Source organism: Schistocerca americana, chromosome 5, assembly GCF_021461395.2.
Source record: "Schistocerca americana isolate TAMUIC-IGC-003095 chromosome 5, iqSchAmer2.1, whole genome shotgun sequence".
In the NCBI taxonomy this organism is placed as follows: domain Eukaryota; kingdom Metazoa; phylum Arthropoda; class Insecta; order Orthoptera; family Acrididae; genus Schistocerca; species Schistocerca americana.
In genome coordinates this window covers 317,227,392-317,252,418 of record NC_060123.1, presented here as the reverse complement: position 1 = coordinate 317,252,418, position 25,027 = coordinate 317,227,392, and the positions used below count along the sequence as shown (strand labels likewise).

General features: G+C 42.4%; 1 protein-coding gene across 3 annotated transcripts in view; it reads left to right on the top strand.

Annotated features, from left to right (window-relative positions):
• Nucleotides 1-5,889: 5,889 nt before the first annotated feature.
• Nucleotides 5,890-25,027, top strand: part of LOC124616681 — a 63,047-nt gene continuing 43,909 nt past the window's right edge. The window contains exon 1 of one of the 3 annotated variants that reach the window (XM_047145011.1): nt 5,890-6,077. The gene's annotated coding sequence lies outside the window, so the exon portion shown is untranslated. Of the gene's footprint in view, nt 6,078-7,744; nt 7,916-8,042; nt 8,146-25,027 lie in introns of those variants that run through there. The other 2 variants (XM_047145012.1, XM_047145013.1) reach the window with 2 other exon arrangements.

Here is a 25,027-nt window from a genome sequence, read left to right as displayed (position 1 = left end):
AAAAAAATTGTTTAAAACACAAAGTATGAATTTGTAAGGATTTATTTTAACTACTCTTACACAGCAAGCAGAATATATAATTTTTACACATTAATATACACATATCAGGTATCTGAGACGTATAAATTACTTTTTCATTGATACAGTTACATCAAGGAAGCTCCTCTACCTCATCATTGTACACGTTATTTCCAGTAGATGATGGAAAGAAATCTTGATTTGCTGCAGGTATGTATATCATAAGAGACAGTACATCATCAATTTTTTCCTGGTTAATTGGTAGTGGCTTTCTGTACTTTATTGGCAGCTGATATGGATTTGGTTCAACTAGCCTTCCTTTCTTTTTGACACGAATATCCACTGACATGAAAGCTCCTATGCCTGAATAAGAGTGCTTTACACTTAGCTTGAAGGGATCTTCAGACTCAAACTTAAACTGAGTAGCTTCATAGAAATGGTTGGGATCTCCAGACGTCGATTCTGTACGTTTTGGGGTCAATGTCTCCAGGCTTTCCAAACTTCTGAAGTCTTCTCTTTCCATTTTAGTTACAATGAAAAGTTTTGGACTCACAGATTTTGTTACTTCTGCCCATTCATCTGGAGTTTACACTATTGGACGTCTGTTTCTTGCATACCGTTCAATGCGACCAAAATCACGATCGCAAGGTAGCATGGTGTGACCTACCACAGGGAAGTAACGCTGGACAGAATCAAATCTTTTGGTAGCAACAAGGGACCTTTCCAAAGCAATAATAGTCCAATTCTTTGCCTGACCCTTGCAGATATCTGTGATTATGTGGAGATGTTTTGTCTGAGGATTAGTTATCTCAAGTACTTCAATAAGTAGCTCCAAACCTCATCTGAACCCCGTCCGCCATCTTTCTCACTCCACAGAAGCATATAACCCGTATTTGATCCACCGTCATGGATACCATAGTTGTATGTCCACATTTTCTTCTTGTAAAATGCTGGACCAGCTGTTAGTTTAGGTGTGGGGAACGTTTGCTGCATGTCCATTGCTATCAAATGATGCTCTTTCGAATTTTCTTTATCCAGAGCAGTTAAAGAGGCAATCATATTTTGTCCTCTGTCAGCCTTATTGAGATGCAGTTCATATTATTGTTTCTTTTCTGTGACTTCTTCTGCATATAATTCTGGATTATTTATTGCAATTAGAAATCCATCACATTTTGAACAGGTGTCACTTTTTGGTAGTTTGAAGCCTGTGTTAAATTCAGATTCGAAAATTTCTCTGAATTTACTTTCAGATATTGCAGGAACCTGCTTTTCCTTGCAGTATTCCGAGTATTTATCTCGAAATAAGGAAGCAATTGTGAGATCACAATCCAAATACATTTTGTTGGGGTTCTGTTGCCTACTGTAATGACTGTTATATTTCGGTATGGCGTTGAGAAATTCTCTAACACTTTGTACAGCTTCGTCTTGAAATTTATGTGGGTAGTTTCCATGTTTTACTGAAAGAAAAAAAAAAGATGAGCTTATATCCTCTTCCTAATAGAAATATCTGTATACCTACCATGTTTCCTATGTTCCAAAATGAATGAAAAATGTTTTCTTCCTAGCCGGCCGGAGTGGCCGAGCGGTTCTAGGCGCTACAGTCTGGAACCGTGCGACCGCTCCGGTCGCAGGTTCGAATCCTGCCTCGGGCATGGATGTGTGTGATGTCCTTAGGTTAGTTAGGTTTAAGTAGTTCTAAGTTCTAGGGGACTGATGACCTCAGAAGTTAAGTCCCATAGTGCTCAGAGCCATTCGAACCATTTGTTTTCTTCCTCTCCAAGCAGTTTTGTGAAGCATTTATTTAAACAAGTACAGGGACTTCCTATAGTAGCAGCCTGAACAGTCTTGTGGGTTTTTAAAGACTTATACTGCTGACCAGCATTTCGTCGACGTTTTGCTTTATTTTTCTTCCACTGATCAATATTTCGCTTTCTTTTCTGTGAAGGCTTTGGTTTTTTGGGTGATTCTTCATTTATTCTACTTATTTCAAGCTGTAATATGAAGAGCAAAATAGTCCAAGAATTTGCGTGAGATATAGTCATAAGCCACACAAAACATTAAATTTCACTAAAATCACATTAATGAGAAAATATTTTTTACACACCTTTTGCCTTTGAAACTACATTATTGCACTATTAAGCAGTAATATAAATGTGCCCATCAAGTTTCATCATTAACACACAGGATGGCTTTCAAATGCGTTGGCAATGTTGAGAGAAACAGAGTCACAAGCCACAGGAAATTAATCACCAGAATAAACCGTTTTATATACTTACCGAAAGCTGCGCTGGAACTGCTGGTCGATGGATGCCAAGATTCATCACTGTCAGGATCCAGAGTGTAGGGCTCTTCACTTCCACTACTGTCTGTGTCAAATATGCATTGAAGACCCGAAGACGCTTCAGACGTTCCTGACCCACCTGACATTTTGCCGTGGCTTGTGACTATGTATCTTCTGAAAATACCACCATATGGCACAGCATAGAACTACACTTCGTCATAGCCTGGCATCTGTTGCAGTAACACGGAACTTTTTCAACACATTGTGAAGAAGACATAGTTAAGAATGCCACAACATGAAAAACTGCCACGTCAGTGCTCTTGGAAGAGAGCTGTGGCGGTGACGTGACTCTGTTATTGTTCCCACGTTGTGATTTGCAAGATGGAAAAAATCGAGATTAGAGCGGTGATTAAGTACTTCGTAAAGAAAGGTATGAAAGCAATGGACATTCATGCCAATTTCCAGAATACACTGGGGGACTCTGTTCCTTCATATTCAACTGTTGCCAAGTGGACAAATGAATTTAAATTTGGTTGGGAGAGCTTAGATGATGATCCACGCAGTGGTTGGCCAAGACGTGTCACTACTCCAGAAATCATTGCAAAAGTGCACAAAATGGTCATGGAGGATCGCCGATTGAAAGTGCGTGAAATTGCTCATGTTTGCCAGATGTCCTCTGAAAGGGTGTATCACATTTTAAATGAAGAATTAGAAATGAAAAAATTATCTGCAAGATGGACATATCTGAACAATGTTTGGCCCATTTTAGGAGAACCAAACAAGATTTTTTGCGCCCGTTTATGAAAACAGATGAAACTTGGGTGCACTACTATACCCCAGAGACAAAATAACAGTCAAAGCAGTGGAAACATGCTGATTCTCCGCCAACAAAGAAAGCAAAAACAATTCCTTCAGCTGGAAGGGTCATGGCATCAGTGTTGTGGGATGCAAAGAGGATTCTGTTTGTAGATTATCTCCCCACTGGGTAAACAATTACTGGAGAATACCATGCTAACCTCTTGGACAGATTGCAACAAAAGATACGCGAAAAAAGGTCAGGTAAAGTTCAGGTTTAGCAAGGAAGAAAGTCCTCTTCCATCAAGACAATGCTCACCCGCACACATGAGCTGTCGCCATGGCAAAATAACACGAACTAATGTATGAATTGTTGCCACACACGTCTTATTCACCTGATATGGCTCCGTCAGACTTCCATCTCTTCCCAAAACTGAAAATATTTCTTGGTGGACGAAGATTCACTTCAACAGAGGTGACAACTATTTTGCAGACCTGGAGGAAACTCTTTTTAGAGGTGGGATCAAGGCAATGTAACATCGTTGGACCAAGTGCATTAATCTACAAGGAAACTACATTGAAAAATAAAAAATGTTTCAGTGATGTAAATACTTTTTTTCTATTCCATTTCAAGAATTTTTCAAACCACCCTCACTGTGCTGGGTAGCCACATGGTTTAAGGCGTCTTGTCACAGTCCGCGCAGCTCCCCCCATCAGAGGTTCAAATCCTCCCTGGGCCATGAGAGCATGTTGCCCTTAGCGTAAGTTAGTTTAAGTCATATTAAGTAGTGTGTAAGCTTAGGGACCGATGACTTCAGCAGTTTGGTCCCATAAGATCGTACCACAAATTTTTCAAACCACACTCGTAGTTCCTGCGTATGTCTGAATAGCACCTCTCGTTGTACCATGTGTGAAGCAGGTACTTATGCCATGTCATTTAAAGTTGATTCAGTCGTGATCTCTTAGGGTAACATCACTTTTTATACAACATTATCCAGTGCCTTGCGGGCCAGTCAGGTGTGTATTATAAGTAACGGCGACAGTTTAATGCTTCATGTGAATTTTGATAGTTTTGAATGTAGATGTTTGCTGTCTTTAGATTCTTGTGAAATAAACGTGCAATAACTGAATTCTTTTGGTATTATTTTGGTAGCTAGCTAACCTCTGTCACTTTTTGATTATGGCTTCACCAGGGCCATCAGCTATACATACAGTATTTACATTGTATGTACACTGATAGAAAAACATCGCAGCATCAAGAAAGAGTTGTGCGACATAAAATAAAGTTAGTAGGCATGTTTCTACATCTGAAGAATGATGTGTATTCAGATTTTACTCCAGTCTCACAAGAGTGCCGCTACAGGATAGAAGTCAGATTTGCTTTAAATACACAGTGTAATGGCTGTGAGCATTGTTACCTTTTTGATTGGGTGTGTTGAATTGATGTTAGTCAAGCATGCTTACAGGGCGACAAGGATGCCATTATCAACACCTTCTGCAATAATGCAGAAAGCCTTGGAAACAATGTAGCCACTGCACATGATAGCTGGCAGCAGTGGTCACAGAGCAAACGGTTGCAAGAAGACCAGGCTCTGGACGGCCACATGGCACCACTGAGAGGAAGACCATAGTGCGCAGCTATGGCTCCGGTGCATCGTACTGCATCTGCAACAACAATCTGAGCAGCAGTCAGCACCACAGTGACACAACGAACTGTTACAAATCAGTTACTTCAAGGACAGCTCCAACCCAGTCACCCTGCAGTGTGCATCCCACTGACCCCAAACCACTGCCATTTGCGACTTAAGTGGCGTCACAGAGAGGTCATTAGAAGGCAGGGCAGAGGTCTGTTGTATTTTCTGGTGAAAACTCGTTCTGCCTTGGTGCCCTTGAAGGCTGTGTGTTGGCTAGAAGTAGACCAGTCGAAGGATTGCAACCAACCTGACTGTGTGCTAGAAACACTGGACCTACACCTGGAGTTATAGGTGGGATGCGATTTCGTATGAGAGCAGGAACACTCACGTGGTTATCCTACGCATCCTGACTGCAGATCTGTATGTCAGTCTGGTGAGTCGGCGTGTTGTGCTGCCATTCATGAACAGCAATCCATGGGGAGTTTTCCAACAGGATAACGCTCGCCCATATACCGCTGTTGTAACCCAACATACTCTACAGAGTGTCGACCTCTTGCCCTGGCCTGCTCGATCACCAGAACTGTCTCCAATTGAGCACATATGGCACATCATCTGATGACAATTTCAACATCATACACATACAGCATTGACTGTGCATGTATTAACTGACCACGTGTAACAGGCATGCAACTCCATCTCTCAAACAGAGATACAACAACTGTGCAACACAGTGTATGCAGGCATGCATGCATTCAACATTCTGGCATTTACACCAGTTATTAATGAACCAGCAACTCGCAGTTCCAATGGCTTACCTCGCACTTACTTCAACCTGTGATCTTGCAATGTTAATCACTTAAATATGTTACCTAGATAACTGTACACCCAAAATTTCATTTTTCTACATTAATAATTTTTTGGTGTTGTGATTTTTTTCCGATCAGTGTGTAAGGCACTTTCTTTTCAACGAGTACGTCGGATAAATATCGCGTACATCGGATAAATATCAATTACCGACACGTAGCATTCATAGAAATCACTGGTATCGGTAAGTCACAGGGAGTACTGGCATGCACCGCCAAGCAGCCGGAAACTGCTTGTCACTTTACTGCCCCGAGACGCTAGTGACGTGAACCAGTTTGCAGTTCCAAACATGTACGCTTGGGGCGCTGCTGCAGAATTGTACACGAAGGTATAATGCAGGCTTAAGTTATCAGGATTACCGTCAGACTCTGTAGTACTTTGAGGCATCATTCCTAAGATTTCATCTGCAACGTTATCAATCTCTCTTCAAAGACATCAGTATTACAGAAGTTGACAAAACATTCGGCTGCGCCCGTTTGCTTATTGTGAGTAAATGAGATTAAAGTTGGCTGTTGCATAGATAAATGTCTCCTTATCGTCCACTGATATTAGTGTTGTCTATCGTGATAAACTTTGCTGTGAAAATTTTTTTCATAAATTATTAGTATTAATCTGGCAGCTGGTATCAACATGACAAAAATTACTGTGAGACATTTTCTAAAGGCCCGTCCACACGCAACGATCTGTCTGCGCAAATGTCTGCGCACATCACATCTGCGCAGACAGATCGTTGCGTGTGAACAGAAGATTTGCACCAACCTGAGGTGTGTGCAAACCTGGAAGTTGGAGTTGGAGGTTTGAGCGAAACCTCTCAAATCTGTCGGTTCAAACCACATCTGCGCAGACAAGTTGGAGCGTGTGGACAGGAGATCGTCGCAAATCTGGCGCGAAACAGCTGTTTGCTCAGTCTAGTGTTTGTATTTGTGTGCACAGGGCATTAAAATGGCTGATACTCGTCAGTGTTCTCGAGAGTTTGTAAGTGAATTCATTGAAATATACAGAAACCACCCATGTTTGTGGAAGATTAAAAGTAAAGAATATAGTGACCGAGACAAAAAGACAGCAGCATATAATGCTCTAATTGAAAAATTGCGGGCAGTTGGCGCCTCGGCAAACAGAGAAACGGTAATAAAAAAATAATTTCGTTGCGAACTGGCGAAATTATTTGCGGATGGATGTCGAAACTTATAATTATCTCTTAAAGCATGTAACCCCTCATATTATGAGAAAAATACTTGTATGAGAAGGGAAATTTCTCCTCATGAACGCCTGGCAGTAACATTAAGATTCCTAGCAACAGGAAGGAGCTACAATGATTTGGAATTTTCATCTGCAATATCGAAACAAGCATTGAGTGAAATAATACCCAAAACATGTGAAGCTATTTACGCTTTCCTGAAAGATGAGTTCATGAAGGCAAGTCAAGTAAATTAGTCTGTCAGCGAACTGTTTACCGAAAAGAGTTATCCAAAGTTCAGAAATCTAGAAGATCTGGTGTAGGAGTAGATCAAGTATACCAGCCAACGTTATGGTATTTTGATCTACTTGGCTTTCTTAGTGATCAAGAAACGCCAAGACCAAGCAGGAGTACAATTGAAGATGAAATTGGAGTGCCAATGTGCGAGGAAATGGAACACGAGGTTATGTAAAACAAAACAGGTTCGCCCTGCAACTCTCGCAGTAAATTTACGTGACAAAACTGCTTTCGCTTTAGCAGCCACTGTCTGCACCATTTTGACCGCTTTCTCTGTTTCCTGCGGTTGGTCTGAATGTTTTTTGCAACACAAGTTGTGAACACAGACCACAACAGAACTTCCTCCATTTCTATTTTTCAAAATAACTGAATTAAATTTTGACGTTTTCGGGGAGCGTAGTCGCTTGCCACTGATATTTCTTTTCTACACCGACAGATGGCGGGCGAGTAGTAGATTGGGGTTTGTGTCGTGTGAACACACCATATTTGCAGCGATCTTTTGCATGTACAGACATCTGCGCCGATGTCTGCGCAGACAGATCGTTGCGTGTGGACCGGGCTTAAGTCTCATCTTCAAGTGCCAGCAGTGACCGATAATATCTTTGAACAACTAAGAATATTTGGTGTGTGTATCTATAGCTTCGACCATAGATTTATGATCGAAGATCTATAGTCAAGTATAAAGATGCTCGAATGTTATGAAGATATCACAAACAGACAGTTGCGTTACGTTCATTCTGATAAATTACGCTGGTTGAGTGGTTGCGTTATTTAAAGCTGTACTCCATCAAAATGCTGGTGTGGTCTAGCTTTCACCTAGCTGAGAACTGACGTATAACCATTTTGGGGGTAGGAGACATCTACTAAGACTACAATTTTATGTATACTACGAACAGTGGTGCAACTATGGGTCGTGAATTATGTTAAATAGTTCCCACAGAAGTCTGACACGTGAAGAGAACAGATTAATTGTATATAAATGCAATACAAGAAAACGAATTATATTTCTGAACTGTTCGTAGGAGTTTAACAACATGTGTAAAATTACAAAGTGCAAATGACAGAATTATTTTAAAAAGGTATCCACATTTAAGTCCCGTTGGACGCGTTATTAAATTTTGGTAATAACTTGGAAGTAATGAGAGGCGTGATCTGTCTAAAAATAAATAAATAAATACACCGGTATTAATACCTGCATCTGGATGGAATCAAGGGCAGAGAAATGTTGGTTTTGCTTGTTAAATCGTGATTTGAAACTGACTTCAGAAAATATATCTTTTTTCTTCTGTTCCTCGTGACTCAGAATTATATGGATTTCAATTAGTTTATCAACCGGCCATTGACAAATTACACTTGTTTGAAGTTCCGTCATTGCGTGCATGACAGTGTGACGTAAATTTTAATTTCCTTAGGCTAGCAGTAGGCCCACTTAGTAACCTGATTACCACACTCTGTAGCGGCCAAAATTCATAGTCAATGTCATTTCATCCACTTTTGGCAAATACCGCCCAACAGTTCACGCTGTTGTTGCACGTAGTGACAAACAAAATTTAATTGGGAATGGAACATTACACCAATTGAAAAAGTGTTAAATCATGAATCAATATGATATAAATCTGAATAAAAGTTCTGTATCAGACTCAATCGATGCAGTGTTTATACCTTTTTGGTCTCTGACACGCCAATTTACTGCAATGGGTATATCATTTATCATCAGGTGGGAACGTTGTAGAGTGAATGGACGTCAGTAAGCGTCAATTCTGTTTACGAGGGATGTTTAAGGGCTTACCGATTGTCCTAGTTGGTCAGAGGATAAAGAATGATTGAACGCAATAGGGGAAAGAAATAAGCTATCAGAGGTTGATGAAGGAGTGTAATGTTCAAATGTGTGTGAAATCTTATGGGACAACTGCTAAGGTCATCAGTCCCTAGGTGAAGGACTGACTGAGGATGTAAATATTTTATGCTTCAAGGAAAGACAGAACTGACGCTGTGCGGCAGTTCATTATTAATTCACTACTGTATTACAAAAATACCTTCTACTAAAATGCAGCTGCTATCTCGAACAAGGCAGAATGAAAATAAACGTTTTTGTACAATAAATGCTACTGGAAGGTGGTGTTACTTTGGACAGCTTTTAACACAGGCCTATTTGTTACTTCGCAAAATGAACATCAGGGATGCACCGAGACATATTTTCTGGACATGATAGGTATAGCGCAAATCTTAGTCTACAATAACCACAGGAAAAAAAAAGAAAAACATGTTGAAATTGTCTTAATGTTATCATGCAGATGGGACACCATTGTGAAAGTAGTAATTTTATCTTGAAGTAGTAGGGAAAGATGTCTGTCATAGTTTTAAATACCAGTAACAAGTGTTTGTTTAAATTGTAGGTGTACACTAGGGTGCGTCATTTTACGAGCCGTACACGAAATTTTATTCCTTGCCAAAGACTTCTGGTTTTGCTTTGGCAGTGGTAAAATGAAAACTTTAGGCCATCATTAATTAAATGCTTGACCTCAAAGAGCCCTCATTTACCCACCAATCTTGACGTCTTGAGTATATAAAACGCCAAATGTTGTGCTTGAAGTATAAAATTTTTTCTTGTTAGTGCACCGGCTGTTTCCAAAAACTTTTGATCATTTTGTATAATGCTCACTATGTATCCCCCATCTTTAGTTTCACTCTCCTTCCAGGGAAATTGCCAACCTTCAAAGTTAATCATTATAAAATATCATGTTTTGAAGTAATGAGTCTGTTTTAATATGATGATGCCATTATTTGGGTGCCGACAATCCAAATGGACACTATACTGTTGGTTGGTTCTTTGTCTGTCACCTTCGTGTGGATATATATATATATATATATATATATAAAAAGGAAGGACTATGAGACTTTGGTAGAAGATTGCACTTTCCTCCATGTGTGCATTAGTTCTAGATTGTTCATAGGCTTTAGCTGACATCATAGAAATTCGAGCAACTGTACTTTTTCCTGGCAGGACATTTAGCTTGTTTCCTCTATTCATAGCCTGACTTATTTTGTTGTCACTTCACCAGACCTTTTTTTCTCCCAAAGAATACTTCATTCACTGCACTGTTATTGGTCTCAAACTTTTTTTGAGAACTGCTTGCTTGAGTTAGTGCAGAAACTTGTTTGTATCCAATAGTAGTTACTCTTTTATATGCTTGTGGGGGAGGAGGGGATAGTTGTAATTTAAAATCTTATTAGCTCAGGACAGTTCCAGTCTTTTTAGAATTCCCTTCTTTTTCAATACTTCCACTGTTTCTGTCCATGAGCACTTGCGTATTATGCAAGATTTGAAAGACAAGTGACTTTCAGAAAAGGAAACATACAAATATTCATTCACAAAAGTAAGAACACCTCACACACACACGTCCACCATGTCTGGTAGCTCGAACTGGAATGCTGGTCTAAGTTGCTGGAAATGGCAGTCGTGTTTTTTATGTATGCCTGCTTGTGTGGGTGAATGTGTATGTGTTTTCATTTCTGATGAAGGCTGTGGCTAAAAGCTGATGTGTAAGTGTCATTTGGTTGTCCCTGTCTGCAACAAAAAGTACCATCTTCAGCACAAATAGCAATCTTTTCTTTATTCTGTTGATATTCCAACCTGGTGATTCTGTTGTTTAATGATAACTGAGTTACATCTACAGTCGTTTTGTAATCCCATTTCATGGTATTAAATGGTGTGTGTCAGCATAGTAATAAAAATGTTCTTCTGATTGCCCGTAGTTTTCACTTGAAATAAACAAAAGTTGACAGCCAAATGGTATACACCTGATGAGCAAACCTCTCATATGTTGGGTGTAGTTCACACATAAATTTCTTTCACACCCCAGCTTTATTTGTTGGTGCCCACTGCAGCTCCCCTCTCACTTACAGCTCCCTAAATCAATCAGGAAAAACTATGTGGAATGTATGCCCACTGTGTTTGCTATAAGCTCATCACCAAAAGCAATCCACTACATGGGGGGAAAAAAAAAAAATAGGTTTGCAGATGGAGAGAGGCCAGTTTATCGTAAAAGCCACGACTCTTACTCATCAACTTGTTTGGGGTGGTCCATGTTTCTTTTGTTATCAGTGGCAGGACTTCAAGTCTTCAAATTTTTCTTTAGAAATCAGTTTTTTTTCCATGGACACAGTGGAATTAATTGTTCAGTGAATTGCAATGGGGGGAAGAAGATCTTTTTTTTTCTTCCCCTTTTCTGAGTGCTTGTTTTAACAGCAGTCTCCTGGTCAGAGTCTCTTTTTCATAAAAATGCTTGGAGGTTTGTCTTTTCTCACTCCAATTTCTGTAGTTTTCTGTTTTCTTCATGTACAACCATTGTTGTAGCTTCAGTGCATACACTGCCTCCAAAATCACTGCCATTGGGCAAAAAGCTGTGCCCTAGAAGAATAAATCACAAAGTAAACTTTTCTAATGTGGGGTGATTTTCCAACTCTGTTTTAAGTAACAGCACTATTTTTATGTTATGATTTTGGCTTCCACATGAGTCTGACTAAAGAATAAGTTCCTTTGCAGTAACATATTTTTATAGATGTTTTTTGAGGCTGCTGCTAACCTCCTGATCTCCGCAGCCAGCTTCACCCTCAACCGAGACATAGCAGTGGCCTTTGCCATCCTTGTCACTGTGAATACCTAAATTATACACATACTACTGCCTATTATGATATACAATGTTGTTAGGAATCTTAGGCTGAGGGTATGTTTTTGTAAATCAAAACACAAGGTTTCAGCATCAGGATTATTCTTGGCTACAAGCATGTCTTCCCTCCTCATATCTTGTGCCTTTTCTGCTTTTTACAAAATGACAACTCTTCTCTCTCTTTAACATTTGCAGCTTCACATTATCATCCCAATGTTCTATTTCTACTTCTAATCTGTCACACATGTTATATGTGTCTTTGTCAAGCATTTTCCTACGTAGGTTGAATTTGAGCAAAACAGTTTTTTATATGACAAGCTTACAGGTTTAGGACTTTTTAAATATGTTCAGTTACTTGTACACAAGTATCATCAGATAAATTTTTTCCACCACCTTCTGTATGACAATCACGAACCTCTTCAGCACATTTAATATCCTCAAAATCTGTAAAAAGAAATTTTACATACAACCATACCATACAGTTTGTATGACATACTAAACTTCCTTGCTTTCTCTCTCTCTCTCTCTCTCTCTCTCTCTCTCTCTCTCTCTCTCTTTGAACTCAGAAATGATTGAGCAAATCAATGCATGCTGAGCATCATGAGATTCAGCACTGTAAAATTGGTTACATTCTTTTGTAGCATTGTTCTCTCCTACTTTTGCCAAACATTTGCAGGGACGCAAGTAGAAGACATTTCTTTGAGTAAAATAGCCCTAGTTTTGGATGCAACATTTTTTCCTGGTCTCTCTGTCTTGGTTTTCATACTTACATTTCTGCCCCCTATTTGAATTACCATTTAATAATTAATTTCTATCTGGTCCAGGAATGTTATTTTGTGCTTCAGTAGTACACACATTCTACTTTGGGATTTCTTAAAGTATGTTTTCATCTTTGTCAATGTGGTTACTCCCGGATCTGCAGTTCTCATCTTCATTACATTTTACAGCCTGATCATGTTTCCTTACCCAAAACTACACTTGAAGTTAAATCATTGTTACAATTATTTTCATTCATAGAAGAATCTTTGTTTGGAATGTCTGCACTTGAAGATGTATATTCTCCCCAAAAAATGGAAGAAGTGGAATGCGTAAGGTTTTTGACATTTTGTTAAGGTCATTTTGGAATGGTTTTGAGGTTACTCTCCAAAAGAAACATATTTGTATACCTTTAAACTCCAGATCCATTTGACATCATTGTTGCACTTTCAGTAATACATTGTGCTCTTGGCTTGGAAGCATCCATTATTGCACCTGGCAATCGCAACATTCATGATGTCACAACACACAACCTAATACAAGGCCTACAAACACTACACAGCTCACAGACCATGGCACTTTGTCTGCTGTCGCAGCACTACAGTTTTCACTGTAGCTTGTGGATTTGTGGTGCAAAATTGACAGTCAAATGCAGACGAAGTGGCTCTTAGCCTTTGCCAATAAGTCATGGCAATCATTGCTACGACAACAATGGTGATTTTTTTTCCCAAATAGGTTATGTTCTTTTCCAAGGATGCATAATGTGGTTCTCATATAGGCCTTGACAATTTGGTTATATAATGACAATAACAATGTGTTCTACAATTTTGTACATTGTTAGCACAGTTTGCAGCATAGTACATCTGTAATATTTTAGTGTGTATACATTTCTTCTTGACAGTACATGACTAGTTTCCTTATGTTTAAATTTACATACAAGTATATTGTTTATCAAGATCGAATGATGGTTACTTGTATTTTCAGGTTTTTGCCTGCATCATAGTTTTTTTTTTATCTTCCTTGCAATATTGAATAAGTTCATGTAAGGAATAAAACTGATTTTTCTTCAATAAATCTTTGACTGTGCTTAAAGGCATTAATGTTCTTTATTTGGCTGATATTGCTTGGAAGGCAGTCAAAATAGATACAGTCCCATGTACGTTACACTTTCTTTCATAATGACTTTACCAGTGCTGGATTGTTCTCTATTTCCAGCAGTTTCCTGTGTTGTACTGATGGACCTTCTCATTTTTCTTAAAATAACTTCTGTTTTCTGTTCTTGTTTATGTGTGTCAGCTCTCTCTTACCTTGATAATAAATTAATCTGGATAGAGCACATTAAAAGCATGAGCAATACATTAAATTTAGAATTTAGGCTGCTATGCACTACAGAAGTTAGCAAGTGTGTGTGTGTGTGTGTGTGTGTGTGTGTGTGTGTGTGTGTGTGTGTGTGAAGACATGCAACTGTTGAGACACATCACATTTCGTGAGGAAACATAGTTGATTTGTGAATTTCACAGTTAGTAGCGATGCCCATTTGTTGGTTTGCTACACACTGATGTGAATAATAACTGATTGTTCATGGTGTTGATGCAGACAGTGCAAATGTTCGAGCAAAACACTTTGTGGTAGGCACAGTAGTTTTGTGAAATGTTTTGTTATTAGACACAGTTGTCACATATTGATTTACTGAACTGAGATCTGAATTCACAGAGGAATCTGTTCAAAGTCTAGCAATAGTTTGTCTTATGTCTGCCATTGTTGTGACATGATGGTTGTCAATATGGCAGTCAGTGTCTCATTTAACAATGGCACACTCAAATTTTATCACTGTGTGGTTTTGAGCATAGTAATTACACTGTCAGTGCATTTCACTCAAGGCCCATCCAGATGTGGTATTGTATGGAGCTGGAATAATTGGGAATCCAATAAAAGATGGCTGCATTGTTAATGTGTAGTAGGCTACTCATAATAAAAATTCACATTTTGCGTGTTGTGGTTGTGCACGGGGTCGCAACTTCAAAGGCATTCACTGTGAGGTGGTAAGAGTGTACCAGTAACAAGGTGGAAGCAATGATACTGATATCAGATTTACAGAACAAGCATATGTTTCCATATGAGTACAATAATTTCTCATATGTGAATATGTGGAACATGAAAAAGGTATTTTTCTAGAAAGAGATGTCCAATACTTATTTCCTTCCAGTAATACCATGATTCATAATACACCGTTTGTGCATCAGATCTCAAATGTGAAGGTGCCAAGCAAACCTTCTAACTACCTTAAGTCCCAATAATTTAAAATGTTCATTATTTCATCATCCCATTATGTTAAATTGTAACTTTAACATGGGTAATCTATTAGAAACTTTGTGCACTGTGTTTCCTAGTAACTGATCACCACTCTGTTTTCTGTAGGCCAAAGCCTAACTGATTACAGTGCACTCCACATATTTCACAATGACATTTGCCTAGAGAACCCAACATGGAAGCCAATTTGGAAGACAGTTGTCAAGCTGTGTTCAGAAATGTGGATGCTTTCTCAGTTATGGGTTACCTTCCAAAAATGGAGAAATGACTGGAGGGAGGTAGCTGAATCGGAAATACGGAAGCGTCCGATCCCGCCCGTCTGCTTTGACCCATGACGTCACAAATATGGCGGAAACAAAAACAAACACACATACTTTCCACAAGAAGCCTAATGACACTAACGGGACAAGCGCGGGAAATGGGGTGTTTTGGGTGGGGGGCAAACTAAATATAAACAAATTTAGATGCCTTGCGTAGCTACAACGTGTAAGTGAAGACAGCCATGCATGAATACCCACCCACCTCCCCAGGGGTCATAACCCCTGCAACCCATAGAAGATAAAGATGCTTCAGTAGCTGATTAGTGCTTTTTGTCTTTTTAAAAAAAAATCTCACGGGATAGAACGAACAGATCAGAAAGATAAATATAATAAACTAAAACAGAAATTGGAGGAAACATAATTAAAATAAGTAATAAGTGTTTTTAAATTAAAAAAAAAAAAAAAAAAATCTCACGAGATAGAACGAACAGATCAGAAAAGTAAATAAAATAAGATGAAACAGAACTGGAGACAGCCACACTCAAACCAAACTCCGCGCCGTCATGACGTCACACACGACAACACCCTTACGTCACGGGTCAAAGCCGACGCGTAGGATCGGACGCTTCTGTCGACCTGATGAATCTGTATTTAGACTTGTTTGTTTATGCCTTTTATTCATGAGGGAAGTTAAAAACTTTTTCATATAACTTAATCAGTGACTTGTCTGACCTTTCATGTCCTAAAGAACAGAAAGAACACTTATGTTCCAGAGAATTGATGGCTATCTACTCAGTATATTTTTGTAGTTAGACTATGGTGTCACTTACAAGTTCAGCATGATTTCATGCCTACATACTAAGTACATCTTTTTTATATATCTTTGAAATCATTTAAGCTTGAAATTGTTACTGATGAAATTATGTCAAAATATGGTTAAGTCCAGAAAGTGTCCAGATAAATCATCATGTTTAGAGCTAGAAAATATTCAAAAGAGATATTTTTATTCATACACCATTAGGTTAACAGTAAACATTAAAAATCTGAAATACAAATTTGTCAGTTTCAGCTCAACTTTGGCTGACTGACGTTTGCTTAGACATGCTCATAACCAGAACTGGAAAACACTCATCTGGAGGTGTAAGAATTTTATGGCGGATGTGTCGTCTACCAACACCCTTGCTAAATGGTAGAAATGAGTTATTGTATTTTAATGTACTGATCCTTTGCAGAAAATAGAATTCTTTATGGGAATTAGTCAACATTGTTACCAGTAACAGTAAGACAGCGAGGATCAGACACAAGACTTAAACATTCACAAAATAAGGAATAAAAAGAATAAACAGAGTAAGCATTAAACACATAAAAAGCTAGTGTGTCATGAGAGGAAGCTTTCGAAGAGCAGTTCTGAGCAATATGGTCCCTCAGATGATGTTATAATTATGGCTGGATTGTGTGGATGTATGCAGGGCATTGGCATTATTGAATTCATCCAGAAGATGCACTGTCTCTCCATAGACCAGCTCCATGTCTTTTACACTGATGAGCCAAAACATTATGACAACGTGCTTAATAGCTTGTTGGGCCATCTTTGTAATGCAATAGATCAGCAACTCTGCATACCATCGATTCTACAGTTGATGTCGACTTGTGGAGCTATGGCACTAGGTTTTTTAAACACAAGCCATGTGATTCCTGTAAATAACAGGCCGCTGATTCATGTATGCAGTGATGGCACTCAATAGTGACTCAGATGGGAACCATCGGATTCACATGAGGTGAATTTGGTGGCCGAGACATTAATGTGATTTCACTATCATGCTCCTTAAACTACTGTTAACACGAGTCTGACATCAAGACAGGGGCAATTATACTGCTGAAACATAAAATCATCATCAGGGAAGACATCAAACATACAGAAATGCAGATGGTCCACAGCTGACATGTTTTCAATTACCACCGTAGCTCCCATGCAAGCACAAGAGAATGTCTATCATCACACAATACTGCTCCCACCAGCCTGTGTCCATGGTGCTGTGCCTCTTTCAAACAGCTATTTGCGTGGATGACCATCAACCTAGTGTAGCAAAAATGTAATTTATCCAACAAGCTGACATATACTCAGTGATACACAGTCCAATCTCGATGATCCCGAGCCCACTACAATCATAACTGATGATGTTGCTGGGCCAACAAGTGAACATGTACGAGTCATCTGCTGCGGAGCCCCTTGTTCAACAATGTGCGCTGAATGGTGTGCTCTGAAACACATACGCATCCATCGGCATTGTGCTCTTTCACCAGGAATGCCACAGATTGCCATTTATCCTATTTTACAGAGCAGGCAAGCTTCCAGACCCCACATTCTGTGAAGAGTTGTAAATGTACAGCCACGTGGCACCTAGTGGTAGCTCCACTGCCCTTCTAACACTTTTGATAGATGCCCATGAGAGTAGCACGTGAACATTCAACCAGCTTTGCCACTTTTGAGGTACTCATTCACGGTCTGTGCATAATACTAATCTTCGCTTTGGCAAAGGTTGTTACCTCACTGGATTTCTCCATTTGCAGCACATATCTTCACTAGAGTAATTCCCCATCCATCTCTGCTCAGGTTACATACTTTTTTTGCTGCCGATGGGCACTGCCGCTAGCCAGCAGGTGAAACGATCTATCATGGTCAATAAATAATGTCGACTGTTGGATGGAGAAAGTGGTCCCACTACATCAAGACAAACATGTTTAAAAACATATGGTTACAATCAGAATACCACCAACTGGCCCATGCAGATGGTGAGACACTTTACATTGTTGGCACTGTAGACATGTCTGCACCCATTTCAACATTATTTTTCCATTACCAGCCAAACAAAGCACTGAGGCATCAGACAAAAGGTGGGGGGACTTATGGATGGTACATGTTGTGGATGCTGTCAAAAGTTCGTCATCTGAATGCTGATGGAAGTAACAGTTAACGTTTTCCCTGTGAGATGTCACAGTACAGCCTGGCATCTTCTCCTGGAATGTCGATGAGCTGCAGTCATAAAGCTGAGGTAGCATTGTCGATGGACATCCAGAGTTCATCATCATCATCTTTCTGTACTCAGTCCAGTGTGAAGAGTCAATATGGCTTCTCATACTGTTGACATGTGAAAGACAGTCAGCCACCACATTATCAGTGCTTGAAATGCGTTTAATGTCAGTACTGAATTGTCTTATAAATTTGAGATCTTTATATTGGTGAGGAGAGCAGGTGATACTGTTCTGCTTAAGTGCATAGGGCAATGGTTTATATTCATGAAGATTGTAAATATTGTTGCGGGGCATCAATAGTTGAACCCGGAACTCCAGATGGCTGAGCAGAAGCTGGGACCCACCGCACCACTTTTCGTCAGGAGGCCGAGCAAGTTCAATAGTGTCCAGGGGCAGTGCAGAGTGATACAGCGGTATTCAGAAGCATTGCTTTATTCACATAATTCACAGAAGCGTGATGTCGGTGTGCCGCCCGCAGCATTGTCCCGCGAGTCTGGTCGTCTCAGCATTCCTGGACTGCCGACACCGCTGCTGCGGTCAACAAGACCGCCTGACGATGGAAGTCTGCGGCACTTGCCCAGTCGCTGCCATCGAGCGTCACGTTTTGCACCGTGTAGCTGGCTGCGATTCCAAAAACTGTTACAGTCCCTGGTCCCTGCCACCCTCCGCCCCATTTGGCCTGCTCTGTCTGACCATGGGATGAAGGTGGTTGTACTGGCCACTCGTGGCCCTCAGCCACTGCTGCTCCCAGGACAGGACCGGACTCAAATCCGCACCCTCCTTCATGCGGTGCCACAACTTGCCGCTAGTGGCGCTTGCCATATGGCAACACCCACTGGCGATTCTGGTGCTGCCACACCTCCTGCAGCGCACGCCTCGCCCAGACCCCGGTACGACAGGTGGGAAGCAAACGTGGCCCGTCCTGGACCCGCTGCAGACCGCTGTCACTGCCCTCCTACAGGCGACCATGCAATCTCCAAGTACACGGCTGCCGTTCCATCCCGTCCTGTCCCTGTGTTGTGTCCCCAGAGGCGGAATACAGCCTGAACAAGTACATAGAAATAAAGAATAGGTTACACAGAATAATTACAACATTGCTGCCAGACTGGCCTCTATAAGCGTAGACCAGCACAGGTCCAACCCGACTCTCGACTGACCTGACCTCGACGTTACAAGCTGAAAGTACCTGTCTATTTAAACTGCTTTTCCCCTTGCTCTTGATGTAGTGTCAGAGAGAGGCAGAAACTATGGCAGGGATGAATTCCCACACATCAGCCATCTACAAGCCCCCAGGGGCTCAGCATTCATTTGCTGGGTAGGGGCTTGGCGAACCCAGGGTTCATGAGCTGGGGACTGGTAAGCGCCGCCAGTCCCCTGTCACCGTAAGCTCTGGGCATACTTCAGCGGTGCGGCGGTGGAATGTTGTGTGTCTCAGGGAATGGGGATCGTGGCTTGACTGCCCGGATTGCGAGGATGGAATAAACCTCTATAAACAATCCCTCAATCTCAAAGTGTGCTGCGCGCTGATGAGATGTATGGCTGTTGAGGTGGAACAGTCGTTAGCGGGCAACCTCTGGGGAACTTGCTGCACCTCAGTTGTACAAGGCTTACCTAGGCACTTGGGGCTCTGTCTAGGTGGACTTCTGTTTCCCTAGCTGCTTGTGGGACCAAGATGGAACCCTCGAACTTTTATTCTTCTCCTCCCAGCGGAAAGGGTGGGCCGCTGGTAGGTTCTAACACCCAGTACAACAAGAGGGCCCTTGTAGCCAGTCCTGATTCAGTTACTGGTAACAGAATGCAAACTGCTTCGCAGAATGTGTTTCTTATCATTAAAAGAAAAGAGGGGAGTTTCGATAAAGTTTCACCATTTTATATACAGAAAGGCTTAGAAGGCATTTCTGGCACCTTAACATCTGTCAAGCGCTTGCGAAATGGAACCTTGTTGGTTGAAACATCTAGCTTCCAGCAAGTCAAGAACCTTCAGAAGGCACAATTTCTTGGGGAGTTTGTGGTAGAGACTGAATTTCACAACACCTTGCACTACAGCAAAGGTGTTGTGACTTGCAGAGATCTCGTTGACATTCTCCAAGACGAACTGAAGACTGAATGGTCCCGGGAAGGAATTGTTGACGTGCAACACGTTATGAAACGGGTGGATGGTGCTCTCATGGAGTCCGACTCATTTATCCTTACTTCTAACAGCACCAAATTGCCAGAGCATGTGAAGACAAGTTTCCTGCGTCTCAGTGTACGGCCTTATTACTCCAACCCCATGTGGTGTTTTAAATGCCAACACTTTGGACACACTACTCTCGGCTGTAGAGGGGAAGCCACTTGCGGGAAATGTAGTAAAGCCACTCATGAGGGAGTTGGTTGCTCTCTCCTCCCAAGTGTGTCAACTGCTCTGGGGATCACCCTGTGTGGAGTATGGAATGCAGAGTTTTCCCTGAGGAGCGGAAGATCCAGGAACTTAAAACCACAATACGCTTCCCATATGGTGAGGCAAAGAAAATATACAAGTCCATGCAACAACTGCCCATGTACACTGCCTCCTTTTCTTCCATTCTGAAACAGCCTGTCTCGAAAACTGATGCCGCCACACAAACGGAGGTTGCTACTGTGTCAGCACTAGCACCTGCATTTGTCAATGTACGTGTGCTGCAGTTCCTGTAAAGCCTGCTGTCCCCCCCCGGCCTTCTGACCAGGCCGTGGTAGCTGACGTCATGGACCTTCCTGCCTCTTCCCGGGTCCAGTCTTGTGCACTGCCCAGCGCTGCTACACCCCCTACTGCTTCTGAGGTTTTGGTTTCAATGCCACCTCAGACCAAAAAATCTAAGCCAAAGGTAAAGACTTGCCCGCTGAAGGAGACTGAAGTTATACAGTCTGCTGATGTTGATGTCATTCTTTCTGACGTCTGTCTCGACTCCTCTTCAGAGGCAATGGGGCAATCATCTCACCCCAAAACTGAGCCTCCACCTGTTGTGGGCTCTCCTCCCCGACAGAAAGTGAGGGTGAAGATACTCCCACCCTGATAGATGGCTCCCATTGTACAGTGGAACATGAATGGATTCCGGACACATGTGGAGGAACTGAAACTCCTAGCACAGCAACACCCCCCTGTGCTTGTGTTTACAGGAAACACATTTAAAACCATCTGATGCTCCTGTACTAAGGGGCTATATGTTATATCGCAAGGATGACCTGACTGGGGAAAGGGCCAAAGGTGGAGTTGCCGTGTTTGTCAGTAATGGTTGCAGTTGAAGTTCATTCACGTTGGAGGCTTACCGTTTGCTCCCTTTATTTACCTCCTCTGGATTCAGTGAACTTAGAGGCTCTCACAGATCTTATTGAACAACTCCCTCACCCATTTCTCCTCCTGGGTGACTTCAATGCCCATCATGTCCTGTGGGGCTCCACTTCTCCTTGCGCTCAAGGTTGAGTTTTGGAGAGCCTCCTGACATCTCAAGTGTTGTGCATCCTCAGCACTGGTACTCCCACTCATTTCTCTGCTGCTACTGGGTCATTCTCAGCCATTGACCTATCTTTCTGCTCTCCAACCCTGACTGACTCTGTTCACTGGGAGGTCATTGACAACCTTCATTCCAGCGATCATTTCCCCATCCGCATTCATCTCCTGGATGGTGTATTGCTGGAGTAGAGGCCACCATCGTGGATGATTGGCAGGGCTAACTGGCCACTGTTCAGTCGGTTGGCTGTCTTTGACCACCGCAACAGCATACAGGAATGGGTGGATCACATCACACTTGTGATCCATCATGCTGCTGACCTGTCCATATCAAAGTCTTTTGGCCCTCTTAAGCGGTGCGTTGTGCCTTGGTGGACAGAAGAGTGCCATTCAGCCATTCGGCTCTTTGACGATTTAAATGCTGCACAACAGCAGTCAATCTTACCGCCTTTCGAATCGCGAGAGCCAGGGCATGTCGTGTCATTAAAGAGAGCAAGAAAAGGTCGTGGCAGGAGTTCCTGGACTCCATCAACCATTCCACTTGTTCCACAAAAGTATGGGAAGCCATCCTGAGGATTTCCGGTAAACACCGCTGTTTACCAATAGCTGCAGTCCTGAACCAGGGATGCCTCCAAACGACGCCCAGTGCCATTGCTCAGATGCTGGCGCAGAGCATGCATTTTGCACAAAGTACTACCACTGCAAATCAGGATCCAGTGTTTCTTCGCTACCGTGTGACTGTCGAAAGAGCAAACTTGGACTTTCGGTCGAACAGTTCTGAGGCCTACAACTCCCCTTTCTCCATGTGGGAACTTAAATCGGCACTTACTGAGACTTCTGACACTGCACCAGGTCATGACCACATCCGGTACTACATGATTCGACATCTGCCAGTGGCGTCAAAGGAAATCCTCCTCGAACGTTTTAATCTCATATGGCAGATATGAGTGTTCCCCACCTCATGAAGGGAGGCAATGCTCATCCCTCTCCTCAAACCAGGAAAGGACCGCAGATGTCCCAGTACTTATCAGAGTATCGCCTTGACGAGCTGTGTCGGAAAGACCCTGGAATGAATGATTAACCGTCGTCTGGTCTGGCTGTTAGAAACCAGACAGCTCCTTAGCCACTCTCAGTGTGGATTCTGACAATTTCGGTCCATGGTCGACAACCTGACCCTCCTAGAGGCAGCTATTCAGCAGGCTTTCCTCCATCAGTATCACTGTATCGGTATCTTCTTTGATATCAGTAAGGCATATGATACTACTTGGAGACACTGTATTCTTGCACAACTGCATCAATGGGGCTTTCGTGGCCGCCTCCCCATTTTCATTCGGTCTTTCCTGTCTCAGCGGTTTTTTCAGACCCGAGTTGGTAACACACTGTCTGATTGCTTTGAGCAAGAGAACGGTGTCCCCCAGGGCAGTGTTTTAAGTCTTACCCTCTTTGCCATAGCCATCAACAGTATAACGTCTACAGTGAGGCGTCCAGTACAGTGCTCCTTATTTGTGGATGACTTTGCTGTTTTCTGTTCCTCCTCCAGTGTGGCAACCGTGAGCCGTCAGTTGCAGCTAACAGTGCGGTGGTTAGAGGAGTTGGCTGCAAAGACGGGTTTTTGGTTTTCTCCCGATAAGTGTGTTTGTGTTCATTTTAATCATTCTCTTTGTCTTTTTACTTTGCTGCCTTGCATATGGGGGATGCTGTCCTACATTTTAGAGACACAGTGCGGTTTCTGGGCCTAGTTTTTGACTCCAGGTTGTCATGGCCACACCTACAAGACTTGAAAGCCAGAACCCTGAAGGCACTGAACATCCTCAAGTGCCTCAGCCACAGGTCTTGGGGAGCAGATAGGGCGCATCTCCTTCAGTTTTATCGGGCTTTTGTGTGTTCACGGGTGGACTAAGGGTGCACAGTGTATGGGTCAGCGAGGCCGTCTTATTAGCAGATCCTTGACGCTGTCCACTATGCTGGGATTCGAATGGCCACGGGTGCTTATCGGACCAGTCCCATACCCAGCCTTTGTGCTGAGGCTTGGGAACCGCCACTTACCATCCGGCAGCAGCTCCTGCTGGTGTGCCAGGCTTGTAAGTTTCTTGCAGCTCCAACCTCACCTGCTCACCATATTGTTGCTCATCCACCTCTGGACCGTCTTTTTTTCCCACCGTCCTCGGGCTATGTTGCCGCTTGGGATCTGTGTGCAATGTGTGCTAGAGTCCCTCAGTGTGGAGTCTGTACAACCCCAAATCCTGGGTTTTAACCGACTGCCACCCTGGTTACTGAAGAGGGAGTGATTTTAGATTTATTGCAGTACAAGAGAGATTGCACTCCTGCCACCGTTTTTAATGCAGCATTTTCTGCCATTTTATCTGAGCACCACGACTATGTAGCTGTTTTTACAGATGGGTCAAAACAAGGGGATTCCGTTGGTTGCTCTGTTGTTTCTCCGGATTGTGTCCTCAAGGTCCGACTCCCTCAGACTTTCTGTCTTTGATACAAATTGTCTGCGATCTTGCAGGCACTGGAGCAGATGAGACATTCTTCCTGTCCTAAATTTCTTGTCTGTTCCAATTCACTAAGCACCCTTCACTCATTGCAATGTTTGTATCCAGCAGATAAAATAGTCCAGACCATCCAGGATGCCCTCCTCCGACTACAGCGACTGGGGAAGGTGGTGGCTTTCTGCTGGGTTCCGGGGCATGTCGGCATTGATGGGAATGAAAGGGCAGAATGAGACTTTCACTCTGCAGCGGAGTGTGCGCTGATATGAAACTTCCTGGCAGATTAAAACTGTGTGCCCGACCGCGACTCGAACTCAGGACCTTTGCCTTTCGCGGGCAAGTTCTCTACCGTCTGAGCTACCGAAGCACGACTCACACCCAGTCCTTGCAGCTTTACTTCTGCCAGTATCTCGTCTCCTACCTTCCAAACTTGGTAGAGAACTTGCCCGCTGCAGAGTGAAAATCTCATTCTGGAAACATCCCCCAGGCTGTGGCTAAGCCATGTCTCCGCAGTATCTTTTCTTTCAGGAGTGCTAGTTCTGCAAGGTTCGCAGAAGAGCTTCTGTAAAGTTTGGAAGGTAGGAGACGAGATACTGGCAGAAGTAAAGCTGTGAGGACCGGGCGTGAGTTGTGTTTCGGTAGCTCAGTTGGTAGAGAACTTGCCCGCGAAAGGCAAAGGTCCCGAGTTCGAGTTTCAGTCGGGCACACAGTTTTAATCTGCCAGGAAGTTTCAATGAAAGGGCAGATCTCGCAGCCAAGGAGGCGTGTCTTGATCCACAAGTATCTCAGTGTGCTATCCCCCTGCACGCACTCACCTCGCTGTTGAGCTCACAAGTCGTGTGTCGGTGGGAGGATGAGTGGCTGGAAGTGACTAACAATAAGCTCCGTATAGTCAAGCCCACAACGCGTGTGTGGTGTACTTCCTTTCAGCCCCGTCGATGGGACGAGGTTCTCCTCACTCAGCTTTGGAT